Source organism: Coregonus clupeaformis, chromosome 3, assembly GCF_020615455.1.
Source record: "Coregonus clupeaformis isolate EN_2021a chromosome 3, ASM2061545v1, whole genome shotgun sequence".
In the NCBI taxonomy this organism is placed as follows: Eukaryota; Metazoa; Chordata; class Actinopteri; order Salmoniformes; family Salmonidae; genus Coregonus; species Coregonus clupeaformis.
The window spans coordinates 39,447,953-39,462,047 of NC_059194.1; positions in this window are offsets into that span (position 1 = coordinate 39,447,953).

Here is a 14,095-nt window from a genome sequence, read left to right on the forward strand (position 1 = left end):
ATCTTGGACTTCATAATCCCCAAATTAATATGTGTTTGTTTTTGTATTTATTTTCTACTTCAGTGTAATGTCTAAACTTGAATGACTAACTTGCATACAGTGCCTTCAGAAAGTATTGACACCACTTTACCTTTTCCACATTTTGTTGTGTTAAAGCCTGAATTTAAATGATTTTGTGTCACTGGCCTACACCCAATACCCCATAATGTCAAAATGGAAGTATTCTTTTTTTTTTTTTTTTTCTTTATTCCACGCCTGAAAGGGCCAAAAATATATACAATACCAGTCAAAAGTTTGGACACCTACTCGTTTTTCTTTATTTTTACTATTTTCACTTTGTAGAATAATAGTGAAGACATCAAAACTAGAGTGTGCAAAGCTGTCATCAAGGCAAAGGGTGGCTACTTTGAAGAATCTAAAATCTAAAATATATTTTGATTTGTTTAACACTTTTTTGGTTACTACATGATTCCATATGAGTTATTTCATAGTTTTGATGTCTTCACTATTATTCTACAATGTAGGAAATAGTACAAATAAAGAAAAACCCTTGAATGAGTAGGTGTGTCCAAACCTTCGACTGGTACTGTATACAGTGAAAATTCCGACCTTGACTTTTTCCACATTATGTTACGTTACAGCCTTATTCTAAAATTGATTGAATTGTTTTTTTCCCCTCATCAATCTACACACAATACCCCATAATGACAAAGCAAAAAAAGTTTGTAGAAATGTTTGCAAATGAAAAAAGATTATATCACATTCACATAAGTATTCAGACGCTTTAATCTGTACTTTGTTGAAGAGCCTTTGGCAGCGATTACAGCCTTGTGTCTTCTTGGGTAGGATGCTACAAGCTTGGTACACCTGTATTTGGGGAGTTTCTCACATTCTACTCTGCAGATCCTCTCAAGCTCTGTCAGGTTGGATGGGAAGTGTCGCTGCACAGCTATTTTCAGGTCTCTCCAGAGATGTTCGATCAAGTTCAAGTCCGGGCTCTGGCTGGGCCACTCAAGGACATTCAGAGACTTGTCCCGAAGCCACGCCTGAGTTGTCTTGGCGGTGTGCTTAGGGTCATTGTCCTTTTGGAAGGTTAACCTTTGGAGCAGGTTTTCATCAAGGATCTCTCTGTACTTTGCTCATCTTTCCCTCGATCCTGACTGGTCTCCCAGTCCCTGCCGCTGAAAAACATACCCACAGCATGATGCTGCCACCACCATGCTTCACCGTAGGGATGGTGCCAGGTTTCCTCCAGATGTGACGCTTGGCATTCAGGCCAAAGAGTTCAATCTTGGTGTCATCAGACCATATCATCTTGTTTCTCATGGTCTGAGTGCCTTTGGGTTCCTTTTGGCAAACTCCATGCAGGCTGTCATGTGCCCTTTACTAAGGAGTGGCTTCAGTCTGGCCACTCTACCATAAAGGCCTGATTGGTGGAGTGCTGCAAATGGTTGTGCTTCTGGAAGGTTCTGCCATCTCCACAGAGGAACTCTGGAGCTCTGTCAGAGTGACCATCGGGTTCTTGGTCACCTCCCTGACCAAGGCCCTTTTCCCTCGATTGCTCAGTTTGGCTGGTCGGCCAGCTCTAGGAAGTGTCTTGGTGGTTCCAAACTTCTTCCATTTAAGAATGATGGAGGTCACTGTGTTCTTGGGGACCTTCAATGCTGCAGAAATGTTTTGTTACCCATCCCCAGATCTGTGCCTCGATACAATCCTGTCTCGGAGCTCTACGGACAATTCCTTCGACCTCGTGGCTTGGTTTTTGCTCTGACATGCACTGTCAACTGTGTGACCTTATATAGACAGGTGTGTGCCTTTCCAAATCAAATCAAATCAAATTGTATTTCTCCCATGTGCCGAATACAACAGGTGAAATGCTTACTTACAAGCTCTTAATCAACAATGCAGTTCAAGAAATAGAGTTAAGAAAGGATTTACTAAATAAAGTAAAGTAAAAATAAACAAAATAATCTAAAAGTAACACAATAAAATTACGAGGCTATATACAGGGGGTACCGGTAATGAGTCAATGTGCGGGGGTACAGTTTAGTCGAGGTAATTTGTAAAGTGACTATGCATAGTGTGAGAGTTCAGTGACCGGCTGGAGAAAGACGACACAACAGCACCCTCCTCAGGGGATAGGTACTCAGTGTAAAGCCAATTAGTACAAAGCTGGGCTTGCTAATTGCTTTGTGTCTCTCTATAAAGGTGTGCCAGGAGATGAGCTCGGGGCTGCGAGCATACACAGGGACCTGTAAGGACGTTGTACTCACCTACCTCAGAAAAAGCTTCTTCTTCTTCTTCTTCTGATGCACTTTGGCTCTCGGTTAAACAAGGCAGGCTATAGGTAGAGAGAAGCGTTCCCCCTGTAAATGTTATGTGTAGACGATAGTCTAAAGACGAGTGAAGCCTTTTGTTGTTTTGTTTTCCCTGTTTGGCCACGGCCTTCATGTCAACGGCTTAGTTTATTTTTATTCCTTTTTTCCCCCTGTTATTTCAGCGGTGGACGCTACCCTGTACTGGAATCATTTTGTTGGGTGAAAGTAAACCCGTTTATTGACAATACAAAAGCAAAGGAACCACAAACACTGCCCCGGTCTGTTAATTTCATGCCTCCCGCCTGTGTTAGGGTGTTTCGGACAAGCTGATCCGTCACAATAGATAATAAACAGCGAGTAGCAGCAGTGTAAAAACAAGGGGTGGGGTCAATGTAAACAGTCCGGGTGGCCATTTGATTAATTGTTCTGCGGTCTTATGGGGGTAGAAGCTGTTAAGGAGCCTTTTGGTCTTAGTCTTGGCTCTCCGGTACCGCTTGCCGTGTGGTAGCAGAGAGAACAGTCTATGGCTTGGGTGACTGGAGTACTTGACCATTTTTTGGGCCTTCCTCTGACACCGCCTAGTACATGCAGTTGAAGTCGGGAGTTTACATACACCTTAGCCAAATACATTTAAATTCAGTTTTTCACAATTCCTGACATTTAATCCTAGTAAAAAATTCCCTGTTTTAGGTCAGTTAGGATCACCACTTTATTTTAAGAATGTTGAAATGTCAGAATAATAGTAGAGAGAATTATTTTTTTCAGCTTTTATTTCTTTCATCACATTCCCAGTGGGTCAGAGGTTTACAAACACTCAATTAGTATTTGGTAGCATTGCTATTAAATTGCTTAACTTGGGTCAAACGTTTCGGGTAGCCTTCCACAAGCTTCCCACAATAAGTTGGGTGAAATTTGGCCCATTCCTCCTGACAGAGCTGGTGTAACTGAGTCAGGTTTGTAGACCTCCTAGCTCGCACATGCTTTTTCAGTTCTGCCCACACATTTTCTATAGGATTGAGGTCAGGGCTTTGTGATGGCTATTCCAATACCTTGACTTTGTTGTCCTTAAGCCATTTTGCCACAACTTTAACTTCCTGACTGATGTCTTGAGATGTTGCTTCAATATATCCACATAATTTTCCTTCCTCATGATGCCATCTATTTTGTGAAGTGCACCAGTCCCTCCTGCAGCAAAGCACCCCACAGCATGCTGCTGCTACCCCCGTGCTTCACGGTTGGGATGGTGTTCTTCGGCTTGCAAGCAGCCCCCTTTTTCATCCAAACATAACGATGGTCATTATGGCCAAACAGTTCAATTTTTGTTTCATCAGACCAGAGGACATTGCTCCAAAAAGTACGATCTTTGTCCCCATGTGCAGTTGCAATCCGTAGTCTGGCTTTTTTATGGAGGTTTTGGAGCAGTGGCTTCTTCCTTGCTGAGCGGACTTTCAGGTTATGTCGATATAGAACACGTTTTACTGTGGATATAGATACTTTTGTACCTTTTTCCCCCAGCATCTTCACAAGGTCCTTTGCTGTTGTTCTGGGATTGATTTGCACTTTTCGCACCAAAGTACGTTAATCTCTAGGAGACAGAACGCGTCTCCTTCCTGAGTGGTATGGCAGCTGCTTGATCCCATGGTGTTTACACTTGCGTACTATTGTTTGTACAGATGAACATGGTAACTTCAGGCGTTTGGAAATTGCTCCCAAGGATGAACCAGACTTGTGGAGGTCTACAATTATTTTTCTGAGGTCTTGGCTGATTTCTTTTGAATTTCACATGATGTCAAGCAAAGAGGTAGGCCTTGAAATACATCCACAGGTACACCTCCAATTGACTCAAATGATGTCAATTAGCCTATCAGAAGCTTCTAAAGCCATGACATAATTTTCTGGAATTTTCCAAGCTTTTTAAAAGCACAGTCAACTTAGTGTATGTAAACTTCTGACCCACTGGAATTGTGATACAGTGAATTGTAAGTGAAATAATCTGTCTGTAAACAATTGTTGGAAAAATTACTTGTGTCATGCACAAAGAAGATGTCCTAACCGACTTGCCAAAACGATAGTTTGTTAACAAGACATTTGTGAAGTGGTTGAAAAACGAGTTTTAATGACTCCAACCTAAGTGTATGTAAACTTCTGACTTCAACTGTAGGTTGTCTTGGATGTCAGGAAGCTTGGCCCCAGCGATGTACTGGGCCGTACACACTACCCTCTGTAGCGCCTTACGGTCAGATGCCGAGCAGTTGCCATACCAGGCGGTGATGCAACCGGTCAGGATGCTCTCGTTGGTGCAGCTGTAGAACTTTTTGAGGATCTGGGGACCCATGCCAAATCTTTTCAGTCTCCTGAGGGGGAAAAGGTGTTGTCGTGCCCTCTTCACAACTGTCTTGGTGTGTTTGGACCATGATAGTTTGTTGGTGATGAAACTCTCGACCCGCTCCACTTCGATTGTTAATGAGAGCCTGTTCGGCCCTCCTTTTGATATAGTCCACGATCAGCTCCTTTGTCTTACTCACATTGAGGGAGAGAGATTGTTGTCCTGGCACCACACTGGCAGGTCTCTGACCTCCTCCCTATAGGCTCTCATCGTTGTCGATGATCAGGCCTACCACTGTTGTGTCGTCAGCAAATGTAATGATGGTCTTGGAGTCGTGCTTGGCCAGGAAGGGACTAAGCACGCACCACTGAGGGGCCCCAGTGTTGAGGATCAGCGTGGCAGATGTGTTGTTGCCTAACCTTACCACCTTGGGGCGGCCCATCAGGAAATCCAGGATTCAGTTGCAGAGGGAGGTGTTTAGTCCCAGGGTCCTTAGCTTAGTGATGAGCTTTGTGGGCACTATATTGTTGAACGCTGAGCTGTAGTCAATGAATAGCATCCTCACATAGGTGTTCCTTTTGTCCAGGTAGGAAAGAGCAGTTTGGAGTGCGATTGAGATTGTGTCATCTGTGGATCTGTTGGGGCGGTTTGAGAATTGGAGTGGGTCTAGTTTTTCCAGCTGGTGTAGATGTGAGCCATGACCAGCCTTTCAAAGCACTTCATGGCTACCGACGTGAGGGCTACGGGCAATAATAATTTAGGCAGGTTACCTTCACTTTCTTGGGCACAGGGACTATGGTGGTCTGTTTAAAACATGTAGGTATTACAGCCTCGGTCAGGGAGAGGTTGAAAATGTCAGTGAAGACACTTGCCAGTTGGTCCGTGCATGCTTTGAGTACACGTCCTGGTAATCCTTCTGGCCCTGCAGCTTTGCGAATGTTGGCCTGTTGAAAGGTTTTGCTCACATCAGCTACGGAGAGCGTGATCACACAGTCGTCCGGAACAGCTGGTGCTCTCATGCATGCTTCAGTGTTGCTTGCTTCAAAGCGAGCATAAAAGGCATTTAGCTTATCTGGTAGTCTCGCGTCACTGGGCAGCTCGCGGCTGGGTTTCCCTTTGTAGTCCGTAATTTTTTTCTAAACATCTGACGAGCGTCAGAGCCGGTGTAGTAGGATTCAATCTTTGTCTTGTATTGACGCTTTGTCTGTTTGATGGTTCGTCTGAGGGCATAGCGGGATTTCTTATAAGCATCCGGATTAGTGTCCCGCTCCTTGAAAATGGCAGCTCTAGCCTTTAGCTCGGTGCGGATGATGCCCGTAATCCATGGCTTCTGGTTGGGAAATGTACGTACAGTCACTGTGGGGACGACGTCGTCGATGCACTTATTGATGAAGCCGGTGACTGAGGTAGTATACTCCTCAATGCCGTTGGATGAATCCCGGAACATATTCCAGTCTGTGCTAGCAAAACAGTTCTGTAGCGTAGCATCCACGTCATCTGACCACTTCCGTATTGAGCGAGTCACTGGTACTTCCTGCTTTAGTTTTTTCTTGTAAGCAGGAATCAGGAGGAGCTTTGTATGCGTCTCTGTGTGTGGAGTAAAGGTGGTCAAGAGTTATTTTTTCTCTACATGCACGTGACATGCTGGAAGAAATTAGGTAAAACTGATTTAAGTTTGCCTGCATTAAAGTCTCCGGATACTAGGAGCTCTGCTTCTGGATGAGCATTTTCTTGTTTGCTTATGGCCTTATTGTCACAACTTCCTCCAAAGCTGCCTCCTTTCCTTGTTCGGGCAGGCTTCGGCGTTCGTCGTCATCGCCTTCTAGCCACTGCCGCTCCTCATCTCATCGTTCCATTTGTTTTGTCTTGTTTATTACACACACCTGGGTCATATCCCCTCATCAGTACCTGTATAAGTATTCCCTCTGCCCCCCTTGTTTTTGTGTGTGATTGTTTATTGTTGAGGTTACTATAGCTCGGTGGAGCTATATTGTATTTTGTATCGCCGGGATATTCACCCGTGTGCCTTGTTGGAGTGTTTTACGCATTGCTGCGTACCACTGTCTTACAGAATAAACCATTTATTCTGTGATTTACCCTTCTGCACCTGACTCCGTCCAAATCACCCACCACAGAATCACACACCCAACAGCATGGAGTCAGCAGGACACGGGAATATGCCTGGAGTCGTGGAGCGGGTCCGGGAGCATTCCAACATGCTAGCCAGCTTGGGCGAAGCGATGGATCAGGTTCTCCAGGTCGTCCAACATCTGTAGAGGAGAGGACCTGATCCAGCCACCCACACCCCAGCACCAAGAGGGATTCACCTATCCCTACCGAGGGAGTATTACGGGACAGCTGCCCGCTGCCAGGGATTCCTACTGCAGCTGGACCTCTATTTTTCTACCATCAGCCCGGCTCCATCGGAGCAGGAGAAAGTGTCCGCCCTCGTCTCCTGCCTCTCATGAAAGCCTTGGAGTGGGCCAATGTGGTCTGGAGTGAAGGAGGAGACGCGTTGGACAACTACGGGGAGTTCACTCGCCTCTTCCGGGCAGTCTTCAATCACCCTCCCGAAGGAAGAGAGGCGGGCGAGCGGCTGGTCCATCTGAGGCACTCTCGTGTCACCCCAGGTAGCGCAAACCCACACTTGTTCAGAGCCCTCTGCTGCACACTTCACCATACACGTCACCTTCCCTGATTACACAGTAGTTCCCCAGTGTAAGGTGCTGGTCGATTCAGGTGCAGCTGGGAACTTCATGGACAGGTCTTTAGCTAATAGTCTATGTATCACATTGGTTACCCTACCCATTCCATTGCCCATCAAAGCACTTGACAGTCGACCATTAGGGACAGGTTATGTTAGGGAGGTTACAGCACCAGTCACGATGATTACGCAGGAGACCCATAGGAAGAAACTTACCTTTTTTATTATTGAGTCCCCTGATTTCCCTGTTGTATTTGCTTTTCCCTGGCTTGCACTACACGACCCCACCTTTTCATGGCCGCAGAGGGTTCTCACGGGGTGGTCGCGAGAGTGTCAGGGTAGGTGTCTAACTGTTTCCGTTGGCGCAACCACGGTGGAAAGTCCAGAACTACCTACCACCGTGCGCATTCCTCCCGAATACATCGACTTGGCGCACGCGTTTTCCAAAACGCAGGAGACCAAATTATCACCCCATCGGGCGGGGGATTGTGCGATAAACCTCAGGTTAGACGCTGTGCCTCCCAGGAGTCATGTCTACCCTCTGTCGCAGGCTGAAACGGAGGCTATGGAGACATACGTCCCTGCGCCAGGGGTTCATACGTCCCTCCACTTCGCCCACCTCCTCGAGTTTCTTTTTCGTGAAGAAGAAAGACGGAGGTCTGCACCCTTGCATTGAATACCGGGCACTTACCATTCGCTATAGTTACCCTCTACCCCTCATATCCTCTGTTATCGAATCAATGCATGGGGTGTGCTTCTTCACGAAATTAGATCTCCGGAGTGCGTACAACCTGGTGCGTGTCCGGGAAGGGGACGAGTGGAAGACAGCATTCAGCAAAACCATGGGGCATTACAAATACCTGGTGATGCCGTACGGGTTGATGAATGCTCCATCAGTCTTCCAGTCCTTTGTGAACAAGGTGTTTTGGGACATAATTGGTCGCGGTGACTTTCTGGTGTATTCTGCTATGCGCGCCGAGCATGTGTCCCTGGTTTGCAGAGTGCTACGACGTTGGTGATAGGGAGCTGTTGGCTGTTGTCCGAGCTCTGACTGCATGGAGGCACTGGCTCGAGAGGGTGAAACACCCTTTCCTCGTCTGGACTGACCATAATAACCTGGAGTACATCTGGGCTGCGAAGGGGCTGAACCCTTGCCAGGCCATGTGGGCCTTGTTCTTCACCCGGTTTGATTTCACGTTGTCACACATACCAGGTACTAAGAACGTGAATGCAGCCGCGCTGTCACGGCTGTACGACACAGAGGAGAGGCCCATAGACAACACTCCCATACTCCCGGCCTCCTGCATTGTGGCGCCGGTAGTGTGGGCGGTGGACGCGCATATAGAGCGTGCGTTACGCACAGAGCCATCTCCACCTCAGTGTCCAGCTGGGCTGTGGTACATGCCGTCGCTTGTCCGTGACCGTCTTATCTATTGGGCACACACGTCTCCCTCCTCTGGTCTCAGGTTTCAGCCGTACAGCATACTGCCTGACCGGGAAGTACTGGTGGCCTACCTTGCGTAAGGACATGAGGGTGTATGTCTCCTCCTGCTCGGTATGCGCCCAGAGTAAGGCACCTAGGCACCTCCCAGCAGGTAAGTTACATCCCTTACCAGTTCCACAACGGCCATGGTCCCACTTGTCAATGGACTTCCTCACTGTTCTTCCCCTCTCTCAGGGTAACACCACCATCCTGGTCGTTGTGGACTGCTTCTCTAAAGCCTGCTCCTTCTTCTGCCCGGTCTCCCCACGGCCCTGCAAACTGCGGAAGCCCTGTTTACTCACATCTTCCGGCACTACGGGTGCCAGAGGACATAGTGTCTGACCGGGGTCCCCAGTTCACATCCAGGGTCTGGAAGGCGTTCATGGAACATCTGGGGGTCTCGGTCAGCCTGACCTCTTGGTTTCATCCCTAGTCTAATGGGCAGGTGGAACGGGTGAATCAGGATGTGGGTAGGTTCCTGCGGTCCTACTGCCAGGACCGGCCGGGGGAGTGGTCGGTGTTCTTGCCATGGGCCAAATATGCCCAGAACTCTTGCCGCCACTCCTCCACTAACCTATCTCCATTTTAATGTGTTTTAGGTGAACAGCCGGTCCTGGCACCGTGGAATCAGAGCCAGACCGAAGCTCCTGCGGTGGATGACTGGTTTCAGCGCGCGGAGGAGACGTGAAACGTTGCCCACGTCCACCTCCAGCGCGCCGTGCGTTGCCAGTCTTGGTACAGGGTGATTGGGTCTGGCTCTCGACCCGGAATCTGCCCCTCCGCCTGCCCTGCCGGAAGCTGAGCCCACGGTTTGTGGGGTCGTTCAATGTCCTGAGGAGAGTATACAGCTCATTGAGTGCGGTCTTAGTGCCAGCATTGGTTTGTGGTGGTAAATAGACAGCTATGAATAATATAGATGAGAACTCTCTTGGTAGATAGTGTGGTCTACAGCTTATCATGAGGTATTCTACCTTAGGTAAATAAATAAAATAAATATGCCATTTAGCAGACGCTTTTATCCAAAGCGACTTACAGTCATGCGTGCATACATTTTTTGTGTATGGGTGGTCCCGGGGATCGAACCCACTACCTTGGCATTACAAGCGCCGTGCTCTACCAGCTGAGCTACAGAGGACCACAGATGAGCAATACCTTGAGACTTCTTTAATATTAGACATCGCGCACCAGCAGTTATTGACAAATAGACACACACCCCCGCCCCTCGGCTTACCAGACGTAGCTGCTCTGTCCTGCCGATACACAGAGAAGCCAGCCAACTCTATATTATCCATGTCGTCGTTCAGCCACGTCTCGGTGAAACATAAGATATTGCCGTTTTTAATGTCCCATTGGTAGGATAGTCTTAATTGTAGATTGTCCAGTTTGTTTTCCAATGATTGCACATTGGCCAATAATACGGAGGGAAGTGGTGGTTTACCTACTCATCGGCGAATTCTTACAAGGCACCCCGCCCTCCTCCCCCTTTTCCTCCATCTTTTCTTCACGCTGATGACGTGGATTTGGGCCTTGTCTTGACAAAGCAGTATATCGGATTCATTAAAGAAAAAATCTTTGTCCAATTCGAGGTGAGTAACCGCTGTTCTGATGTCCAGAAGCTCTTTTCGGTCATAAGAGATGGTAGCAGCAACGTTATGTACAAAATGAGTTACAAACAATGCGAAAAAAAAAAATTTTGCACAGTTGGTTAGGAGCCCGTAAAACGGCAGCCAACCCCTCCGATGCCATTGTCCAATCAATTGAATTTACCACAGGTGGACTCCAATCAAGTTGTAGAAACATCTCAAGGATGATCATTGGAAACAGGATGCACCTGAGCCAATTTCGAGTCTCATAGTTTACACAGAAAGCGGCACAGGTCCTAATCCAGACACTTGTCATCTCCCGTCTGGATTACTGCAACTCGCTGTTGGCTGGGCTCCCTGCCTGTGCCATTAAAACCCTACAACTTATCCAGAACGCCGCAGCCCGTCTGGTGTTCGACCTTCCCAAGTTCTCTCATGTCACCCCGCTCCTCCGCACACTCCACTGGCTTCCAGTTGAGGCTCGCCTCTACTACAAGACTATGGTGCTTGCCTACGGAGCTGTGAGGGGAACAGCACCTCCTTACCTTCAGGCTCTGATCAGACCCTACACCCAAACGATGGCACTACGTTCATCCACCTCTGGCCTGCTAGCTCCCCTACCTCTATGGAAGCACAGTTCCCGCTCAGCCCAGTCAAAGCTATTTGCTGCTCTGGCACCCCAATGGTGGAACAAGCTCCCCCACGACGCCAGGACAGCAGAGTCACTGACCACCTTCCAGAGACACTTGAAACCCTACCTCTTTAAGGAATACCTGGAATAGTATAAAGTAATCCTTCTGCCCCCCCCCCCCCCATAAAATAAAATAATAATAATAAGTTGAATGCACCAATTTGTAAGTCGCTCTGGATAAGAGCGTCTGCTAAATGATGTAAATGTAAATGTAATAGCAAAGGGTTTGAATACTTATGTAAATAAGGTATTCTTTATTTTTGTTTTTTACATTTGCAAAAATTTATAAAAAACTATTTTCACTTTGTCATTATGGGGTATTGTGTGTAGATTGATGAGGATTTTTATTTATTTAATCCATTTTAAAATAAGGCTGTAACGTAACAAAATGTAGGAAAAGTCAAGGGGTCTGAATACTTTCCGAATGCACTGTAATTAAAACATTATAGAAATCATAAATGTTTGCGTATGGCTACAGAAGCCTATAGCTTGGGTCTCTAAATTACATTGTAATTTCATTTGTAATAAGTCCAGCATTTCATAAACTTCACTGTGGAAAAGGTGAAATGTTGATGTGCTTCAGTTTGCTGCCATATGACTGGTTTCACATTTGTCTCCAGTGATCATAAGGTAAAATAGACTTAAACAATTGTCATTTATATTTACAATCCCCTTATCCAAACAATTTACTCAATTACCTAGCTCTTATCAATAGCTCTTATCAATTTGTAAATTAAAGGGCATGGAACATGGTGTTATTTCAATGGAAAAAAAGAATGTAGATTTTGTTCCGCTTGGAACCGTCAGGTTGCTCGACCTTATTCATCGTTGCATCACTCGTAAAGGTGATGGAATTATGAGGGAATTAAGTCGCAAGGTCTTATATAATATATAATGACACCAAGATGTCTGTATCATGTGCAGTTCACAGATCATAGGGTCTTACATGAGGCATTTATTTATAGGTCTGAAAATGGCCTAAAATGCCAACTTTTATCGTGATTTTCAAAATAAATTGTTTGTGATACAAATATAAAAGGCATATCAAATATCCTTCCTCCCAATAAAATGTATATGTGAGAATTGCAGAACAATTTGAGATACCCCCCAAAAAATGGGCCTTCTTCGTGTTGAATTGCCCATATGCTTTGTGTGTGTGATACTTGGATGAGATCTGCAGGTTAGTGTTTTTTATGGCACTGAACTTCAACATGAAAGAAGTTATGAAGAGATGATCAACACATTACTAACTGTTGTGAAAATTTGTTCTCGGGGTGATGAGAGGTGTTGTGTTTGCGCCAGACAAAGCGTTTTCCTTGATGGCCAAAAAGCTAAATTTTAGTCTCATCTGACCAGAGTACCTTCTTCCATATGTTTGGGGAGTCTCCCACATGCCTTTTGGCAAACACCAAACATGTTTGCTTATTTTTTTCTTTAAGCATTGGCTTTTTTCTGGCCACTCTTCCGTAAAGCCCAGCTCTGTGGAGTGTATGGCTTAAAGTGGTCCTATGGACAGATACTCCAATCTCCGCTGTGGAACTTTGCAGCTCCTTCAGGGTTATCTTTGGTCTCTGTTGCCTCTCTGATTAATTCCCTCCTTGCCTGGTCCGTGAGTTTTGGTGGGCGGCCCTCTCTTGGCAGGTTTGTTGTGGTGCCATATTCTTTCCATTTTTTAATAAGGGATTTAATGCCGCTCCGTGGGATGTTCAACGTTTCTGATATTTTTTAATAACCCAACCCTGATCTGTACTTTTTCCCTGACCTGTTTGGAGAGTTCCTTGGTCTTCATGGTGCCGCTTGCTTGGTGGTGCCCCTTGCTTAGTGGTGTTGCAGACTCTGGGGCCTTTCAGAACAGGTGTATATATACTGAGATCATGTGACAGATCATGTGACACTTAGATTGCACACAGGTGGACTTTATTTAACTAATTATGTGACTACTGAAGGTAATTGGATGCACCATATCTTATTTAGGGGCTTCATAGCAAAGGGGGTGAATACATATGCACGCACCACTTTTCCGTTATTTATGCTTTAGAATTTTTTGAAACAAGTTATTTTTTTCATTTCACTTCACCAATTTGGTCAGGAAGATCTGATCACAATCAGATCACAATGTGGCTTTTAATCATCTACAATTGTCTAAAAATTTGGACACAATTAGAATGTGGACAAGATCAGGACAAAGGATGCATGTTAGAACCAGGTATAAATGTGGCTATAGACACATCATGAACCTGTCTTCTTTTTGATACATCAGTGTGCTTGCCATGTCAAGTGTTCCTGTAGTGCTGTTCATTGTCAAACTGCCAACCAAAATATCCTGACTGTTTTTCTCTGAATGTCAAAGAAACTAAACAATTATATCCCCATATGCATTGAAGTCATGAACTTGGTAGCTACTGTACTTAATTACAGCTACTGATAACAGTCTGCTGTAGTTTACAACAATTCTAATTTCTAAAGTGGAAGTTGGGAGAGTTTTACTCGGGTGGTTCAGTGAAACAATTATAGTTTCTGAGGTGGAAGTTGGGAGAGTTATATATATATTTTTTTTTTGGTGAGGGAGGCCTGCTCTCTCCTTTCCCTGATGTTTAGTTCATTTCATCCCGATCTCCTCTGCATTATTGTAGCCATCTGCTGCAGCCTGTCAACTATGCCTCTGCCTATCCCTGTTCTCTCCTCTCCGCACAGGCTACACAAACGCCTCACACCGCGTGGCTGCTGCCTCTCTAACCTGGTGGTCCCTGCACGCACCACACACCTGGAGTTCCAGGTCTCAGGCAGCCTCTGGAACTGCCGTTCTGCCGCCAACAAGGCTGACTTCATCCCAGCCTATGCCACCCTCCAGTCCCTCGACTTCCTGGCACTGACGGAAACATGGATTACCACTGAAAACACTGCTACTCCTACTGCTCTCTCCTCGTCTGACCATGTGTTCTCGCATACCCCGAGAGCATCTGGTCAGAGGGGTGGTGGCACAGGAATCC